This window comes from Typopeltis vanoorti, chromosome 7 (assembly GCF_054136105.1).
Source record: "Typopeltis vanoorti isolate ZY-2024b chromosome 7, IOZ_Tvanoo_1.0, whole genome shotgun sequence".
Taxonomy (NCBI): Eukaryota; Metazoa; Arthropoda; class Arachnida; order Uropygi; family Thelyphonidae; genus Typopeltis; species Typopeltis vanoorti.
Window position 1 is genome coordinate 97,650,615 of NC_143555.1, and position 19,070 is coordinate 97,669,684.

The following is a 19,070-nucleotide window of genomic DNA, read 5'->3' on the forward strand; positions in this document are numbered from 1 at the left end:
GCAGTTATAATCTCAGATGGTATGGTCACTTAAACAGAATGGGCAAGGAAAGATTAGCAAAACAAGTGTTCTCTGCCAGGTTGGGAGGAAAACGACCCAGAGGAAGACCAAGATATAGGTGGATTGATGCGGCACAAAGTGCCTTAGATGATAGAAATATAAGATCTGATAATGTTGGAGTCTTGACAAGTAACAGCTGTTTTCAAGGAAAATTGTAGATAGGAAGTTAGTAATGATATAAATTTTTCATATAGTACTATCATATCCTGTACACCCCTTGAGGGTACATGGCAGGAATTTGATGATGATAGTTCAGCATGTTACGTTCCTAACTGGAGAACACCCATATAGTCAGCTACTCTTCAGAACAGTATGACATGATCACTGTCACCAAGTGGTGGCAAAGTCACATTATTTGAGCTTGAGTTCATTCTTTCACACGTTGCCTGAGAAAGTTGTCTTGCGACAGATCAATAAATTCTTCTTCATTCTTATCGTGAGATTTCTGTTCTACCCAATTAATGTTTGAATAATTTAAGTCATCCATAATGATTACTCACTTAGTACCCATCAGGGTAATTTGGAAATGAATTTCTTTATCACCAGCAGTTGAACCATCAGGTCTCAAACACACTGCAATATTTACTGCTAATGATATCATCTAATATCATTAATAGTATCCCCTTCTCTTATCTCTTCTATTCCTCCTAAAAGTACTATACTCTTTATACTCAATTCCAGTTACATCATCTGACTCTGACAGCTAGGTTTCATCAATGTCAATAATCTTAGTCTAAAATTACTCCCTTTGTTCCTAATGGTCCTGGCACTTGTGTATAACCATAACAAGTTACCTCCTCCCCCATATATATTCTTACATCTTACATCCACCCTTTCAACAGATCCATAACCATGCTCGATGACAATTATATCACTGTCATCTTTACATAACTGAACTTATACACACATTCGAGCCATTCCTCCTGTGGTGATTTAGTCTCCCCTGACTCTCTTTATTAGATCTCAAACCAATAATAATTTATCCAGTTTACTGATGCCAAATCCATTCAAGTACAGTCGATTGCTCTTACATAAGTCTTTTCTATCATCCAACTCATTCTACACATCCAAAAAAAACTCATATCCATTTCTTCTACACAGTCTGCAAACTGAATCATTTGCTATCGTAGCACTGCCTCTTAATTTTGTGCTGCAGTATCTCAGTAATATATATATATATATATATATAAATAGAATTTATGATTCATGCTTACCGTTAACTTATGTTTAAAAATTCTGATAAAGCTGCTTCATTCTGATGATGCCTTTCTATCATGCTCACCATTTTAGGCTAAATCAGGCAACACTGAAATTCCAAATAATTTTTAATTAATAGCATGCTTCTGGAAGAAAAAAATTCTTATGAGAAATTTACAAGAAATCAGATTTAAAATTGAAATACAATCAATAAAAATGAAAAGAAAAGATACCAAACTATTACCGAAGAATATCTAATAAATCCTAGTTTAAAAAACTTGCAAAGGACTAATTACTACAGCTTCAATTATTGGCTAAAAGAAATAAAAATGACAGAAATGCTATATATCAAGGGTGGGCAAGTTCTTCGGTAATAAGAGCCACATATAATACATGTTTGAATACTCGAGAGCCCCAGAAAATATTATTCTAAAATTGTATTTGTAAATAATAAAAAATACAACTATATAGTAGTCCTACTCACCAAAGAAGAATATGTTTACTCTCTACTCGTTGATGGTTTTGATTGATTCTTCATATATGCAGTTAATAGTTTAAAATATGGCTGGTAGGATGTCAAAGCTGTTCTAAGAAGCTCGGTGAGACTGTTAGTGAGGATAGCACATGATGTTTTGACTTGACAAATTTCATTACAGAGAAGAGAGATTCACAGCAGTAAGTTGTCCCAAAAACAGAGAGGATTCGGAAGCCAGTTTTTTGAAGATTGGGATACTTTGCTTTTGGGATTTGTTTCCAAAATTCAGTTACAGATGAGCTTTTATGTACTAGGTTCAAACCCACATCTTCCTGCAGCTCAATAAGCTCTGTCTCTATTGAAACAACATCCGCAGTAAAAGGTGCAATAACGTGATATTCATCATTGATGACATCAATCACAAAAGGATTCACAAGAAATTCAAAACATGCCTTTAACTTTTTTAGTTTCTCAAAATCATTATAAAGTGTTTCTAAGTTTACCGAAACAATCCTTTGTATTGTTTCAGTTGTTCGTATTTCCGTTTTGTATTCTTCTGTTGCTCAGTCATTTTAAACAAGGGTTTTATAACTTTCACTAAAATCAATCTTAATTATTTATTAATCAGAAAAGTACTTATCTACACTAAAATTCACTAGTTATGTTCCGCTACCACCACAAGCGCGTAACGTGTGTACTGCATTAAGAGTGATGATGCAGAGCCCAGGCAACAGAGGCAGTGGGTAATGCAGAGATCATAGTAGTCACTTTTGGAACTAATTTTGGCAGGAGTGACACAGGCCATAAAATGTCGAAACACATTTTACCAACCAAATACGATAATAAAATCCACATTAACAACCCTTTTGGCTGGTACCATTTAAAAGCTAAAAATGTAAAGTTTCAAAATATCTGTTTTTACTTATCATTAAAGTATTTACAAAATAAAATATTCTAATATTGGTACATACTATACAACTATAGATTATTAATATAAAAGTTTAGAAAAATGGCAATGAAAACCAATGTTGTCTCGGGAGCCACAGTTTGCCCACCACTGCTATATATCATTTAATTACAAATTAGTGATCTAAATTAAGTGCTCTGCAGAATTATCTCAAATGTTGATCTCGAATAACATGATTTAGCAAAGTTCCATGGCCATAACAGGAATTAACATTCCTGTTATGGCCACGGAATACATAACAGGAATGGTAATTCCTGTTATGTATCCTCATGGGTGTAGAGGTTATGAAAGTACTCTGATAGTATTACATGATAAAATTTACATCATTTCTGACTTTCCTAACAATTTTCTTTTATAATCTGCTATTTGTTAGGTCTCCTATATGGTTATTTTAGCATTACAATCTTCAAAGGCAACTAACTGCATCAATCCATTCATGTCTTGAGGTTTTTTTTTTTTTTTTCTGCTATCAATCACATGGTTAGAATCATCTCCATTTCCCTTCTATTTGAATGGGAGTGACCATTCCACCTCAGATTAGATCTAATCGTATTAATTTTTGAATGCTAACAATGCTAAGTTCCTTTCTCATATCACTGTTCATAAGATTCTGACATTGACAACATCTGTTCACTCCTCTAATATATTTCAGAACTCTCCTATCTGTGATCTCTAGTTTATGATCCTGTGTTGTTATTTTTTTAAATCTAACCCATCTCCAGGATCCAACTCACTCCATCTTCAATTATGTGTTAGGCTCAGCTACCTCTCACAGCCAAGAACTTGGCATCTTAAGAAGCCTGATTACTGCTTGATTATTTGGAAGAAAGTGAAGAAACTCATCAATGACACAACTGAAGAAAAGAGGAGAGAGAGAGTCTCCTTGGTACAAGTCACTAAGTGCTAGGATGGATATCAATTTTGAGCAATAGCAAAGGGAACTTGCAGAGTAAATCTCTAATATTTTAGACGACGAAAGCTTCTGAACATCCTTCAACACAGAGTTCAAAGTACCGTATTTACTCGAATATAACTCACCCTCACACCCCTGATTTTACTTTATGAAAAAGAAATTAAAAAGTTTCGCATATAGTTCACACACAAAAAAAAGTTTAAAACTTTAAGAAATAGACAGTGAATGTTGTTATGGCAGTTTCAGATATTTTGGAATTCGGTTGAAGAGAGGCATTTCAACTCAACAATCGCCAGCTTGCCTTTGTTATTCAGTTGCACAATCATTTGTTAATACCACATCAATCATATGCATAGAGATGGAAGCAACCAGTAGAGGAAATGTGAGAGTGAAGGCACTGACTTCTCGATCTTGGATTGTGTGTGGGGGGGATTAAGGTTAAGAGACTATCAATAGAACTGTTGTGCGACTAGATTTTGAGAGCTTGGGACATGATTTCACCAGAAATGATTAATTTAATTACAGAAGCATTGTTGGCAAAAGATTCAAATATATCACATGATGGTGAGCGGCCGATCACGTAAAGAATTGATAATTAACATTTAAATGCATTCATTTTATAAGTAATGTGAACAATTATAAATTATAATGAAAACTGAGGATTTGATTATAAACGTCAATTTGGTTTTTTCCTGAAAAACTTTAGTTTCCAAAAGTCCTTGCATATCTCTTGCACCACAATTTTTTTAAACTTTAATTCTGGAGAAAAAAGTGCGAGTTATATTTGATAAATACAGTATAACTTAAAGGGAGACACCATAAAAGGTCTGTTATATTTTTCTTCTTTTGTGTTCTCCTTTGTTATTCTTGTTCTTACTACGTGTGTTGTTGTTCATGGCCCTTCGCTCTAATTCTTTTCCTAAAATTTTTCTCTAAACTTTGTCTATCAAATACTATGTAGGACCCTTAGATTACCTACTCTCTAACTTGTTTGAGGCATCCCCTTTTTTCTCAGACAAATTTATATACTGCGCCAGCCTGAGCATAGGTACAGAGTATATCTCAACCTAGGGAGGGTCACAGAAATTAGATGCCACTAATGTGGTTATAACTAAATCAGAGGTCGTAGGTGTTCTAATCTTGCAGTCGTAGCCCTTCCTTCTTAACTTAGTTTGGGTATCTCCGCATGCACATACAGATTAACAGGTTCGTAATTTTTATGAGTGGTAAGAGTCAGTCTGCATGGTCAGATCACACACATATGAAACACATTTAATGAACTCATAAGCAATACAAGACACAGACATTATGTAAGCAATGCTAAGTTAAAATCATCTAGGTTTCACTCACTCTCTCATACCTTAAATATACAATTTCTCATTACATAGAATGTTTCCTTCAAATGGTTAAAATACTACATACAGTTGATCAGGTGCTCGTTAGGCACAAACGCATCTTGTTTCCTTTTCCTATGGGTTAAAACATTGGTTCTTAACAAATTCACGGTTCTCGGACAGTCAGTCTAATGAGATTTAAATTGTTCTATAATCTACTTAATCTTCAAAGTTCAATTTTCATTCTGAAACACAAAATTTCTTCTGTTCGCAGTCATCCTAATGTTTAAGGGACAAAGAATATGTAAAGTACTTATCTACATTGCACAGGTTTTCGGGGTTCCTTCCATCCTTCTTCCGTAGTGGAAAACTGTTGTTCAAGGTTTGCTGCCACATATATTCTTCGAGTCTGGCGCTCACTTCGTCAAGAATTACATCGGTGCACTTTCCTTCCCAATGGCCCGCAATTTTATCTGCCATAGTCTACTGCGATGCCTTGCCGGGACCTACGGTAATCAACTCTGGGAACATAGGAGTTGGACATCGTTGACCACTGAGGAGCACACGGAGAGAAAACTGGAACAAACAAACAAAATGGGGGGGGGGGTCCAGACCTGTGTTGCTGCATATATTCTCCCTTTCCAGCGCCCTCTTTTCGAGTTAGATTTTGCATATTCTGCCCTACGATTCGTCCCCGACTGGGTAACCTCATCGCACCACCATACAGGGCTTTCCATTTTCGGGAACGCGTGCCTCTAGATATTTTCCACGAGCCCACGGGTGCTTACAATATTAAAGTGGTATTTGAGCGACCTTTGTTCTTTCTTAGGCAGTGTACTGACACAATTCTAATTTAGATCTGTCAAAACACATACTAAATATTTCGTTCATCTTATTGATCATGATATTAATTCTTCTATGACATGAACTTAATTGCTGAAATGACAAGTATGCTCTCTTAGTGGGGCATATTCTGTTAAAATCTGGATGGGTGACTTCATTGTAAGTGAGGTTGCCCATTTCATATCTAACAGTCTTTTGGAGGTCCAGGGACACCATAAAGACAGGTTAAAGTTGGCATTAGGATTCAGAGAGAAGAGAGGAAAGAATGAAGATATTCTCACCACAGCCATCTGCAGGGATGAAGGCTCTCTGCCTAAAATCATGTTGGATGTATAACCAAAGATGTTTAGCTAATATTTTATGAAAGAGACATAGGAGAACAAGAGCACTGTAATCTCAAAAAGTCCCAAAAATAAAGATTTTTCACATCATAGACAGAATTCAAAGCTAGGTCTTTCCAACAAAAGGAAATTATCGATAGTAACCAAGCTATGGAGGCTCTATTCTCTTAGATCCATAAATTAAAATTGGTTTGAAAACTATCTTGTATACCCCCAGTTTTGTGTTTTATCTTATGTATCGTACTTCAAATAACTATCTGACAGGCCAGTTACCAGACCAACTCTGCTGATTCTATTAACCATGTCTATACTTAATTGGCTATCTTCACTAAAAATTCTGCATAAATAGCTGAAATGTTTTACTCATTCTAACATTTCTCCACTGAAAATCAATTAATGTTCTTGCCTATCTCCATCAATATTGATGGAGATAGGCAGGAATAAGTGAAGATAATGTGCACCCCAGTCTTACACTTAATTATTCTAAATATTGAATGCAACTTGTGGAGTAGGTGCCTTCCCTCGATCAGTCTTTGGACTCCCTGGAGGTGTTATGTAATAATAATAATAATAATTATTATTACTAAAAATCTTCCCATGACTTCTCATTTAGCTACTTTTATAAATACCATTTCAGAATTTATTTTCTATATTCTTGCCAGGTACCTGTTAAATAACTTGCTAGGAACTCTCAATATGATACTTCTAACTTTTTGAGGTAAAGAAACGCCAGAATAAAGATTTCAAAATAGAGATGCAATAAACTGCAAACAGAAAGTGGGGACACATAATTTAATGATTTGCAAAACTCTGAATAGACCCATGAAGTATTCTTTTTTTTTTCTTTTTTAAGCCAAGCCTTATAAACTCAAGGAACTATACAAGAGCATCCAGAGCAGGCTTTTACAACCATCCATGCCCACAGTGGGATCTGAACCCACAACCTGTTGGTTGAAGAGCAGGTATGCTAACCAACCACTCAGCCAGCCAGGCTGGCAATCATAGTCTTCAACACACATCTTAAACCAAATGAGATATTCAAGTTGAAATCACATCTGTCTCAAACAAAGAAAACTATATACATTATAGAAAGAGTGGGGGAAAAAAAAAATAATAATAATGGAGGTTCAAAATGCCAGAAAACCATATTGGTTCCTAAAGCTGGGGTCCAACCTATTTCTTTTCTAGCTAGCTCACAATATATTTAACTTTTAAGAAGTTAACTGATATAATTATACAAACATTTCCTGGAGTCAATACTCATTGAGAGAGGTATTAGATACATTTCACAAAATGATTATGTAATTAGTAGACAGTTTGATAAACACCTATTAGATTCATGTGTAGTTTGCTGCTTAATTCACAATACCCAAAGAACGAAATAAATATTTAGTTAGTTACATAGGCAAAGTGGATATTGGATCCAACATTATTTCAAAGCCAAATGTTTGTAGAAACTATAAAAGTTTGGTAAAATTGACCAGAGCTTATGAGAATACAATCCTGGGCATGGGAGTTACCTTAGCTTGCACTACTTAAAAGACATGAGCAGCCCAAGCGTCCATATATTCGTCTTTTATTAGTGCATTTTTTTAAGGTTTCACTGGCCCAACAGCTGTTTCAAACTCGTTTGTTCCCTTTCAGAGACCAGGCAGAAACTTTAAGATATCAAGACGAATATATGGATATCTTATTTATTTTGCTGCTTCAGAGTTGAAATTAAGCTACACACAACTGTCAACACCTAAGCTTGCAAACACATCTTTAACTATTAGATTCATGACTAAATAACAAATTTAATCCCTTGGTAATCACCATTTGTAATACTACCAAGTCCTCTTGGTATTTTTTTCTGTATTATATCTGTTTGATATAAAAATTGATGTGGCTTATTGTCAAGAGCCTGGATAACCAAATTTCAATAAAGTCCTTTCAACCAGTGTTTCTGACTAAATGACAAATGGATTTAATTTGTTATTTAGTCATGAATCTATAGATATGGATATCTTATTTATTTTGCTGCTTCAGAGTTGAAATTAAGCTACACACAACTGTCAACACCTAAGCTTACAAACACATCTTTAACTATTAGATTCGTGACTAAATAACAAATTAAATCCATTTGTCATTTAGTCAGAAACACTGGTTGAAAGGACTTTATTTAAATTTGGTTATCCAGGCTCTTGACAATAAGCCACATAAATTTTTATATCAAACAGATATAATACAGAAAAAAATACCAAGAGGACTTGGTAGTATTACAAATGGTGATTACCAAGGGATTAAATGTGTTCTTGATGGAATTCAATGATATTTGGAATTTTGGATGTATACAACGATATGTCCACGTGATTCAACTTTGACTCAATCAGATCACTTTGGTAAAACAATTTGAACTGATATTAATAATTCTGTACTGACTGGATGTTAATGACATTTGGGATATACACAGCAATACATCCAGAGTGCAAAATTTTGGTTTCACTGGATAATTTTTATTGTCTATGCAATTTGATCGGCATGAAACTCTTGCAGTTTCTCTATTCGGCTTTGAAATAATGTTGGATTCAATATCCACTTAATTTGAATAATTTTGCATCGCCAAAGTAAAGCCTTTTGGCTCTCTATTTCAGTAATTCTTGATGCCATTTGTGATGTAACACCTCTTGGCAATTCGTATGGTAAAGTATAACCTCTGCATCACTGAGCTTCAAGAATTTGCAATTTGTCTCAGTGCTGATATCATCCTGATTGGTGAAACACACCTAAAATCAGCCAATAACCCTAAAATCCATGGATACACTATGTACAGAAAAGACAGAACTGGTGCGAGAGGGGGAGGCACTGCCATATATATTAACAGTTACCTAAATCATAATACAATAGCCAACCCTCAAATCGTAAACCTCGAGGTGACTGGGGTGGAGGTACATACCAGCAATGCTGGCAGTCTCAAGATTTATGCTGCTTATATACCCCCGAGCATTCCTCTGTTGATAACTGATCTGGACTCCATACTCGGACAAAATGATTCCATAATAATAGCAGGAGACCTCAATTCAAAACACACAGCTTGGCACAGCTTTTCAATTAACTCCAAAGGCTACACACTATTCAACTACGCAATGCTGAACTCTGCAGTGGTGACAGGTCCCACCGAGCCCACTCACTTCAGCCCATCAGGTAGCTCAGATGTGCTAGACATCATCATTTTCAAGAACATAAGATACCAATATAAACTGGAAACAGTTAATGAATTATCTTCTGACCACAGTCCCATAGTGCTTAATCTAGGTTCATCAGATCAATTCTGTCCTCCACACACATTCATACCTTGGGATAGGTTAGCCAAGGTTCTTCCAGGTTATAATGGTCCAGTGCCCAATATCAGTAAAAAGGAAGAGATTGACACAGCAGTAAATAACTTAACCATACAAATTCAGAAAGCAATAGAATCAGTCAGACAATCCACTGTTTTCCACCCAACCAACCGTATCCCAGAAGAAATCATGGAGCTAATCAGAGCAAAAAATAGAGCCAGAAAGAGATACCACAATACCAGAGCCCCACAAGACAAAACAGTATTGAACAACCTGAACAGATAGGTCCGGGAAGCTCTCCAAAAACACAGAAACCACCAATGGGAATCCAAATTGGCTAACATCAAGACTGAAGATCACTCCGTCTGGAAATTCCTAAGAGCCATCCACACCAAAAAGCAACTCATACCCCTATACAAACAAAGAAAGGGACAGTTCACAAAGATGAAGAGAAAGCTGAAGCACTGATAGATAACCTTGAATCTCAATGCAATCCATCTTATGCAAACCTTAATATTAACCTTATGTACAAAATTCACTGGCATGTTAGATCAACTTTATGGCAGCACACTGTTAATTCAAAACACATCACTCCAACTACTCCAGTTCAAGTAATACATATTGTCACACACACCTAAATAATAAAAAGGCTCAGGATCTGATGGCATAACTAACCGAATAGTAAAACTACTCCCAAGAAAGGTCATAGTTCATCTCGTCAATATTACCAATGCAATTTTCAGATTCCAGCATTTTCCCACTGTGTGGAAAACAGCCACTGTCGTGCCGCTGAAGAAGCCAGGAAAAAACCCTCTTCTTCCCGAGAGCTATAGACCAATCAGCCTGTTGTCCAGCCTCGGAAAGGTAACAGAGAAAGTGATCCGCACAAGACTCCAAGCAGAAATGGATAGGTTAGGAGTTTTGCCTGACGAACAGTTTGGCTTCTGCAAGGCTCATAGTACAGCTCAACAAATCCACAGGCTAGTAGAAATCATTACAAAAGGTTTCAATTGGAAAATCAGTACTGCTGCCATCTTCATTGATGCAGAGAAGGTGTTTGACAAAGTGTGGCATCAAGGCCTTCTCTACAAACTCATAAAGTTCGGCTTTCCAATCAAGTTGATAAGAATACCCCCACTCATACCTGAAAGACAGATATATGCAGGTCAGGATCGGAGAATTGATTTCGTCCAGACGCAGAGTCTTCGCAGGAGTACCCCAGGGTTCTCTTCTGGCCCCCTCTCTTGTTCTCAATCTACGTAGCAGATATCCCTCTGAACCCGAGAACAACATTCACTGCATTATATGCATATGATACTGCATTATTGGCAAGATCTCTGAGCCCAAAACTGGCAACTAGAGGAATAATGCAAACCAGTATACATATATTAGAGATGTGGCTAGTGGACTGGATGATTCAAGTTAACCCACAGAAGAGTTCAGCCATACTGTTTACAAGGAAGAAAATCCACAATTTGGAGGACATTCATCTTTTGGAAGTTAAGATTCTGTGGCAGAACGAAGTCAAATATCTCGGAGTGATCCTGGATAGAAAACTTCTATTTAGCAATCATATAAGACACATTACCTCAAAGACATCCAAGGTCATAGCCCAACTCTACCCTGTAATTAACAGACAAAGCAAATTGGATACACAAACAAAATTAACAATTTACAAGATGGTGATTCGGCCGGTCATCACTTATGCGTCCCCCTGCATGGAGCCACACCGCAAATACAACTATTCTAAAACTACAGAGATTGCAGAATAAGTGCCTGAGAATGATTCTGGATGCCCTTTGGTTTATCAGAAACACCCAGATCCATAGAGAAGTCAACATTTCTTACATCTCTTCCCTTCTAGATCTAACAGTGAAGTTCTTTACCAAGACTAGCAACCACCCAAACCCGTTGATCAAGGAAGCTTCGGAATATAATGAAGCAGAAAGTTACAAATATAAAAGATCAAAATATATCTTAAGTACAGCTGAACACAGCTAATTTCACTGCCCTCACTGGATGAGCATATGGCTCGTAAACACTCCATTCCAAGTTTTTCATTTCAGGCAAAGGGGAATACGAAAAGCAATTTTGCTTCACCCATCTAGCCAGAAATGTTATTCGTTATTCCTGAGTATTTACAATTTCGGTCTGCCTACTCACTGATGAGACCTGAACAAAGGTTGAAAATGGTCAGGGTAGTGACCCCCCCCCCCCATAATGTATAACATCATACTTCTCCTAGGAGATGTGTTTTACATTATGGAAAATACTAAGGATAATGATCAGAGCTTAACCCACCTTTACTATGAATTGCCCCTGTCATGAAATGTTTGCTTACGGTTGGATCTGCCGAAATTTTTATAGTTTCTATCTATATTCAGCATAAAACTCTTGTAGTTTCTCTATTTGGCTTTGAAATAATGTTGGATTCAATATCCACTTAGTCTGAATAATATTAAAACTACTTCTGATGTTTACATAAAATGAGAATCTCCCAAACTTTTGGGGGAGAGAAAGACAATCATTCCAATTCAGGTTGTGTGGTATTATACATCACACAACAATTATTTTGCGTGTGATTTTTAATAATAAAATGACTGCACCTTTAAAGCTTATTTTTTCCTTACATATTTGCAGTTTAAGCATGTTTAAATATCTACCAGTATTGAATTTGGTGATTTTCACAGAATGTTATTGATAGTTTCAAATTATAGCCATTCTTTAAAGACTATTTAAATTAAGGGGATATTAGATCCCACATTGTTTTAAAACCGAATAAGAAACTCAGAGATTGGAATCAGAGTTTCATGCCGAATGTAGTAAACTATAAAAATATCGGCAATTACTAGCATGAGCCAATGCAAGTAGTCCTAGTACGTAGTATTCTTTAAAGAATTTCTGAAATGTTCCTTTTTTTTTTTTTTTTCACTAGATATGATTATGCTGTCTTTAACAGCTTTTATGATCCTTTCTGGGCAGGATGATGATGATGATAGCAAGTAAAATGTAAATTATTATTATTATTATTCAGGCCTCCATGGAGTCAAAAGACTCATCGTGGGAGGTCCTTCCTAAGAACATAAAGTCTGTCAAGACTCATCAAGGGGAGGTTGCCCCTAAGAAACACAAAATCTATCATACCACTCCTTAAACTCATTGACCATTCTCGCCCTCACCACTCTATCAGGCAATGCATTCCACGGCTCAACCACCCTCCATGCAAAGAAACCACTCCTCACCCTCTTGCTCACAGTTTCCTTTTGTAACTTCCAGGGATGGCCTCTTGTCATCACTCCTTCCCGCTGTTCAACCAAGTGAAAGAACTCCCCAGTGTCAACCCTGTAACCACCTCTCAACAGTTTAAAAGTCTCAATCATATCACCTCTCCTTCTATCCACCAAACTCTGCAGTCCACATTCTCTCAGCCGATCCTCATAACTATCCTTGTACAGTCCTGAGACCATCTTTGTCATCCGTCTTTGTATCTTTTCCACAGTTAATTTATCCCCTTCAAATCCTGGGGACCAAATCTGAGAACAATACTCCAAGTGTGGTCTGATCAGAGACTTATACAACGGAATGATAACCCTCTTATCTCTGCAGGTCAGTGTCCTTCTCATAATTGCAGCAATCCTCTGTGTTACCTTCACCACCTTTGCAATATGTCCCCTAAACTTCAGGTTTCTATCAATCATCAACCCCAGATCTCTTGTCTCCCCAACTTCCTCCAGTATAACTCCTCCCATAGAGTATGCAGCATCCCATCAATGTTTCCCAAACCTCAAGACCTTACATTTTGCTGCATTAAACTGACACCCCCATTCATTTTCCCATCTATCTAGCTTATTCAAATCCTCTTGCAGGGCTACCACATCTGCACTATTACTAATAATCCTTCCCAGCTTCGCATCATCTTCAAACAACTGAATATCCCCTTGCAATCCACTGGCAATGTCATTGATATAAAGGTTAAACAATATAGGTCCTAGTACTGAGCCCTGTGGGACCCCACTTATAACCTTCTGCCTCCTTGAAACTGCTCCACCATACACAACTCTCTGATACCTATCAGACAGCCAATCCTGAATCCAGTTGACCAATCTGACATCCAGACCCATGTGTTGCAACTTAAATATCAGCTTATCATGTCAAATGCCTTTGCTAAGTCTAAGAAAATTGCAGTATATGCCTTTCCCTCATCTAATGTTCTTGTAACTTTATTATAAAAGGCTAGCATATTGCTAAAACAAGAGCGCCCTTTCACAAATCCATGTTGACTCTCACAGATAACATTACCCTCATCTGCCCAGTGCTGTATACGGTCCCTCACCACTTTCTCCAAGATCTTAACAACTACTGATGACACACAGACTGGTCTATAATTAGACATTCCAGTCTGTTACCACCCTTATGCAATGGCACTAGCTTACCTTCCTTCCATTCCCTGGGCACCTTTGCCGAAGCCAGACTTTCATTGAAAAAACAGATTAAAGGCACTGTCAGTTCCCTAGCACATTCTCTCAAAATTCGTGGTGAAATACCATCCAGTCCAAAAGCTTTATTGACATCCAGAGTTCTCAGTATCTGAAACACACTCTCCTCCTGTACCTCTAAACCTTGAACCTGCCCTATCCCTCTAGCATTAAAACTGACTCCTCCAGGATGAAATACTCCAATAAAGTGGTCATTGAACAATTCCACTATGTCTTCTGCATCAGTCACTCTATTCCCATTTTTATCCCACAATATCATTCTTCCACAGTCATTTCTCCTCCTACTGGCCACATAGCTAAAAAATTCCCTAGGATTTTCTTTGGATCTTAGGGCCAATCTCCTCTCATATTCCAGTCTCGCTTTCCTTACCACACTAGTCACTCTTCTGGCCTGTGTCTTATATTCTTCACGCATCCTCTCTTCACCTGTCTCCTTATATCTCTTCCATAGCCTCTTTTTCACATGCAATTCCTGTTTAATATTGTTTGTCATCCACTTTACTCCAAATTGTGTCCTCTTCTTCACTCGTGGTATACAACTTACCATTGCTGCTAACAAATATTCTTTCACAATTTCCCATGCACTAACGATATCCCAGCCTTCCAATTCCTCCCTCCATGAAACTTCCCGAAGTTGATGTCTAAGACTATTATAATCACCTGCATTATAATTCCACATAAGTTCCCGTCTCTTTGATACTCCTGCATGTCTATTCATTTTCCAAGTCAAAACCATATGGTCACTCTCTCCAACTGGTGGGAGAGATGTCATCTCAGTTATTATCAACTCTTCTGATGCTATAACCAAATCTAAAACTCTTGAACCTCTTGTTCCCTCTGTTACATGTTGCCTAAGACATTTGTCCCTCAAGAATTCTAGAAATTCTTTCACTATTGCTACATGCATCTTCCTCTCTCCAATTTATACTACTGTAGTTAAAATCTCCAATAACAATCATTCTTCTTGCACTTGCCAAACTTAGCTGTCTAAACATCTCTTGGTCCCCATCCTCCGTGCTCCTGGGTCTGTAGCAACACCCCACTAAATATCCTGTCTTGCCCACCTCTACCTCACACCATATGCTCTCAAAATCATTTGTCTCATTCCTTCCAAAGCCTCCACTCTTAGAGGACATAGGTCATCACTTATCATAAACAGTACCCCACCACCACCACGCTTTCCCCTCCTATCCTGACGGAAAATGCTATACCCAGTGACTTCTATTCCTGTTATTATATCCCCTTCTGTCAACCACGTCTCAGTGATCCTAATAATTTTTGGTCAGGCTGATGCTATCTGCACCACCAATTCCTCTCCCTTATTCCAGATACTCCTGGCATTAGTATAAAGCATATAAATGCCATTGTTTCTATACCCAGCATTATCCCTTCTGGACTCCACTGGGCTCAGTGTTACCTGACATCGTCTCCCTTCTCCCAAGTATCCATTCCCACAAGAGGCCACCCCTGCTATCATCCTCCCTAGGACACACTGTCTCATTCAGAACAGCAATCTCTCCAGATGCCTACGTCCTTCCTCATTCAAATGTAAACGGTCTCTCGCATACAATTCCTCTCTTTCCTCAAACGCACTCCAAGCATCCACATATACCAGTCCTCTCTTGTCACACATTCTTGCTATTATGCCATTCAATTTCACTGCTCTTCTGCTCAGCTCATCATTATCATACCTAGGCAACACACACTATTTTTCCTCTCTCTGTCTTCTTCTGCACAGTCTCAAGCAAAAACCTCATATCTCTCGCTGCCCGACTTACATTACCACTCAAGTCATTCGTTCCTACCATCACAATCATCTCATCCACCCTTTCACCTCTCTTAATTGCCATAGCCACCCTTTCTATTGTTCCTCCTGGCAAACACTCCTCACGCATCCTATCTTGAACACCACAGATCATTGAGTCGCCATACATTATACCTCTTACCATTCCCTCTCTCCTATTGTTTCCATTCTCTCCTCTTCTTTCATTCCCATAGGTCTCTCTCATTCCCTCTCCTCTACTGTTATTCTCTCTTCTAGCATTCCCATACCTCTCTCTCTCCTACTGTTTCCATTCTCTCCTCTTCTAGCACTCCCATACATCTCTCTCATTCCCTCTCTCCTACTGTTTCCATTTTCTCCACTTCTAGCACTTCCATATCCCTCTCTCATTCTGTCTCTCCTACTGTTTCCATCCTCTCGTCTGCTAGCATTCCCATACCTCTCTCTCATTCCCTCTCTTCTACTGTTTCCATTCTCTCCTCTTCTAGCACCCCCATACCTCTCACTCATACTCCCTAAATTCTCTCTCCTACTCTGATTCTCCTTGCATTTATCTCTTCCATTCTCCTAATCTTATCTTTCATACTCCACACTATCAACTATTATTTTCTCATTCATATATATCTTTTTTTCATTCTCTCTTATCACACTACTTGTCTTCCTACATTCATTCCCCGTTCCTGGAGCAATAAAGTCGGATATCGATATTTCTAATGCACTTATTTCCTCCAACTGCCTGCATTTTGCGCATATACACTCTCCTCTCTCTTTCACAAGCCACATATCTAATTCCCGAGACGCATACATGCCGCAAGTACTGCATGCTACAAAGTCCCTTATGATATTGCTAATAATTAAGTTCTTAAATGGCGGAGGACTTGGCTATCACCAAGTCCTCCGCCAAGATACGCTACTTGCGACTGCTGCTGAATCTGTCATCATTCCTTACTGCCGAGTAGTGTAATCGTTAATTATTCAATTAATAAATTCCGTTAAATAAATAGAAAAAAAGTACAAACAATTACAAGCAAAACAAAAACATTTAACTACACTAAATAAAATGAAATATAACTAAATACAGTAATGAAAACTTAGCTTCGTTTTGTCTTCCACCGTTATGCATTCGATTCCGAAAGTAACCAAAATATATTATATCGCGACAGTAACTAACTTCCAAAAAACAACCACTGAAGTAAGCTCGTATTCAGAGAAACGATTTAGCACTCAAAAACGTAGAAAAACGGACTATTCATCAATTAAAAATCATTTTCTTCTACATAGCTCAAATTCACTGCCACATGCTACGGCGACACTAGTGCCCTCATCTCCACCCATGATGAATTTTTTCCTGTATACTGAGAAACGTACTGTTCTATTCAAAGACTGACAAAAGCTCATCAAGGAAAAGAACTGTACAGTTTTCTTAAAGTTCTTCTATAAAATAGATTTCTGATATTAGTAATTCAGGAAGTTGTTGAAAATATTTATTTTTTATTAAGGGTGCTTAACAGCCAAAGTTGTATAACTAATAGGAGACCTCCACATAGCCTTTAAAGGAATGCGGAGAACTGACCAGGGATTCTGACCTAATGTCCAATCCTCACCTTCTCGTGGTGCACCCCGTCATGTATCTACCTGGATACTGAACAAACGAGGATTGGCTGGCAAATTGGGATTTAGCCGACCAAATTGTATTCTTATTGGCTTAAACCATAACATAAAATGATGGTAAAACATGACAGAATTTCATGCCAGCTGGGGGTGTCGCCTGGTTAAATGAGGTCCCTGTTGTTTTTGCCAGGGAACCAGGGCGATTAGCGAAAAGTCAGCTACTGGAATAAATCTGAAAACACACCCAAGCTCAACATCAGAGTTCAATATCGGAACTATCAACATAAGAAGCCTGAATTGCAAAGAAATGGAGCCAGCTGAGGAATTGGATAAGTACCAGATCGACATAATAGGAGTGACTGAAACAAAAAAACAAACACTGATGAGATCTTTCTGAGAAATAAATACAAAATGTTATATTCAGGCAATGACAATCAAGGAAAAAATGGAATAGCCACAGTATTCAACACTAAATATGAGGCTAATCTTCTAGAATGGCAGGCAATATCAAATAGAGTGATGTGGGCAAATATCAGAATGGGGAAACTGGACAATGAGATTTATTTGTGCCTATGGTCCCACAGAAGGTTCTACTAAGGTAGAATTGGAGGAATTTTTTTGAGGCTTTAGAGAAAGCAACTGACAATGAAAAATGAAGAGTCGATCCTTGTTGGGGATCTAAATAGCAGAGTTGGAAATGATTGTCAGACATACAAAAATATTTTTGGAAAATTGGAGAAAAGAGCAAAGCTAATAATAATTGCAAATATCTGTTGGATTTCTTCTCAGGACATGGACTGGTTATTACCAACACAATGTTCCCACATAAAAATGTGCACAAATTCACATGGAGAGAAGAGGAAAGGAATAAGAAAAGTCTCATTGACTATGTTATTGTTGGTAGCGATGTTTCCACCCTGGTGCAGAAGGACACTAGAGTGTACAGAGGATTTGAAATTGAAAATAACCATTTAGTCTTGAGCAGGATAAAACTGAATTTCATATTGAAAAGAAGAACACGGAAGAAAGTTTTAAAGCGAATAAATGTTGAGCAGCTCTCAGATGTGAACTGTAGACTAAAGTACACACACTTTCCGTGTGTTGAGGCTTAAGTGCTGTGCAGAATTCATGTTGGAGGTTTAATGGAATAATTATCAGCACTGAGAAAGGATTAAAAATAATTTTTAATACTTCCAATATTTCATCTCTGTCAGAGAGACATCTTCAGGGATTACAAAAAACCTTTTGTAACAACACACACACAAAATCAATACAGTAGTGAGTGAAACTAAAGTCCTATCTAGGTGGTGCACCCTCTATTGGCATTTGCAGGTGGCCCAGGATGTAAAGAGGGATCTCTAATAATTATCATGATCATCAAATTCCTGCCATGTACCCTCAAGGGGTGTATAGGATATGACAGTACTACATGAAAAAATTACATCATTACTAACTTCCTATCTACAATTTTCCTCAAAATCAGTCTATTACTTGTCAAGACTCCAACATCATCAGATCTTATATTTCTATCGTCTAAGGCACTTTGTACCGTATCAATCCACCTATATCTTGGTCTTCCTCTGGGTCGTTTTCCTGCCAACCTGGCAGAGAACACTTTTTTGCTAATCTTTCCTCTCCCATTCTATTTAAGTGACCATACCACCTGAGATTAGCTCTGCTAACGCATTCCTGGATGCTGACAATGTCAAGTTCTTTCTTAATATCCTCAT

The 19,070-nt window shown here is 37.6% G+C and overlaps 1 protein-coding gene across 4 annotated transcripts in view; it reads right to left on the bottom strand.

The window, feature by feature from the left end:
• LOC150104890 (uncharacterized) overlaps positions 1–19,070 on the bottom strand; it is a 183,719-nt gene that overhangs the window by 125,974 nt on the left and 38,675 nt on the right. For all 4 annotated transcript variants that reach the window (XM_090395408.1, XM_090395410.1, XM_090395409.1 and 1 more), the window contains exon 2: positions 1,275–1,366. The gene's annotated coding sequence lies outside the window, so the exon portion shown is untranslated. The remainder of the gene's footprint in view (positions 1–1,274; positions 1,367–19,070) is intronic.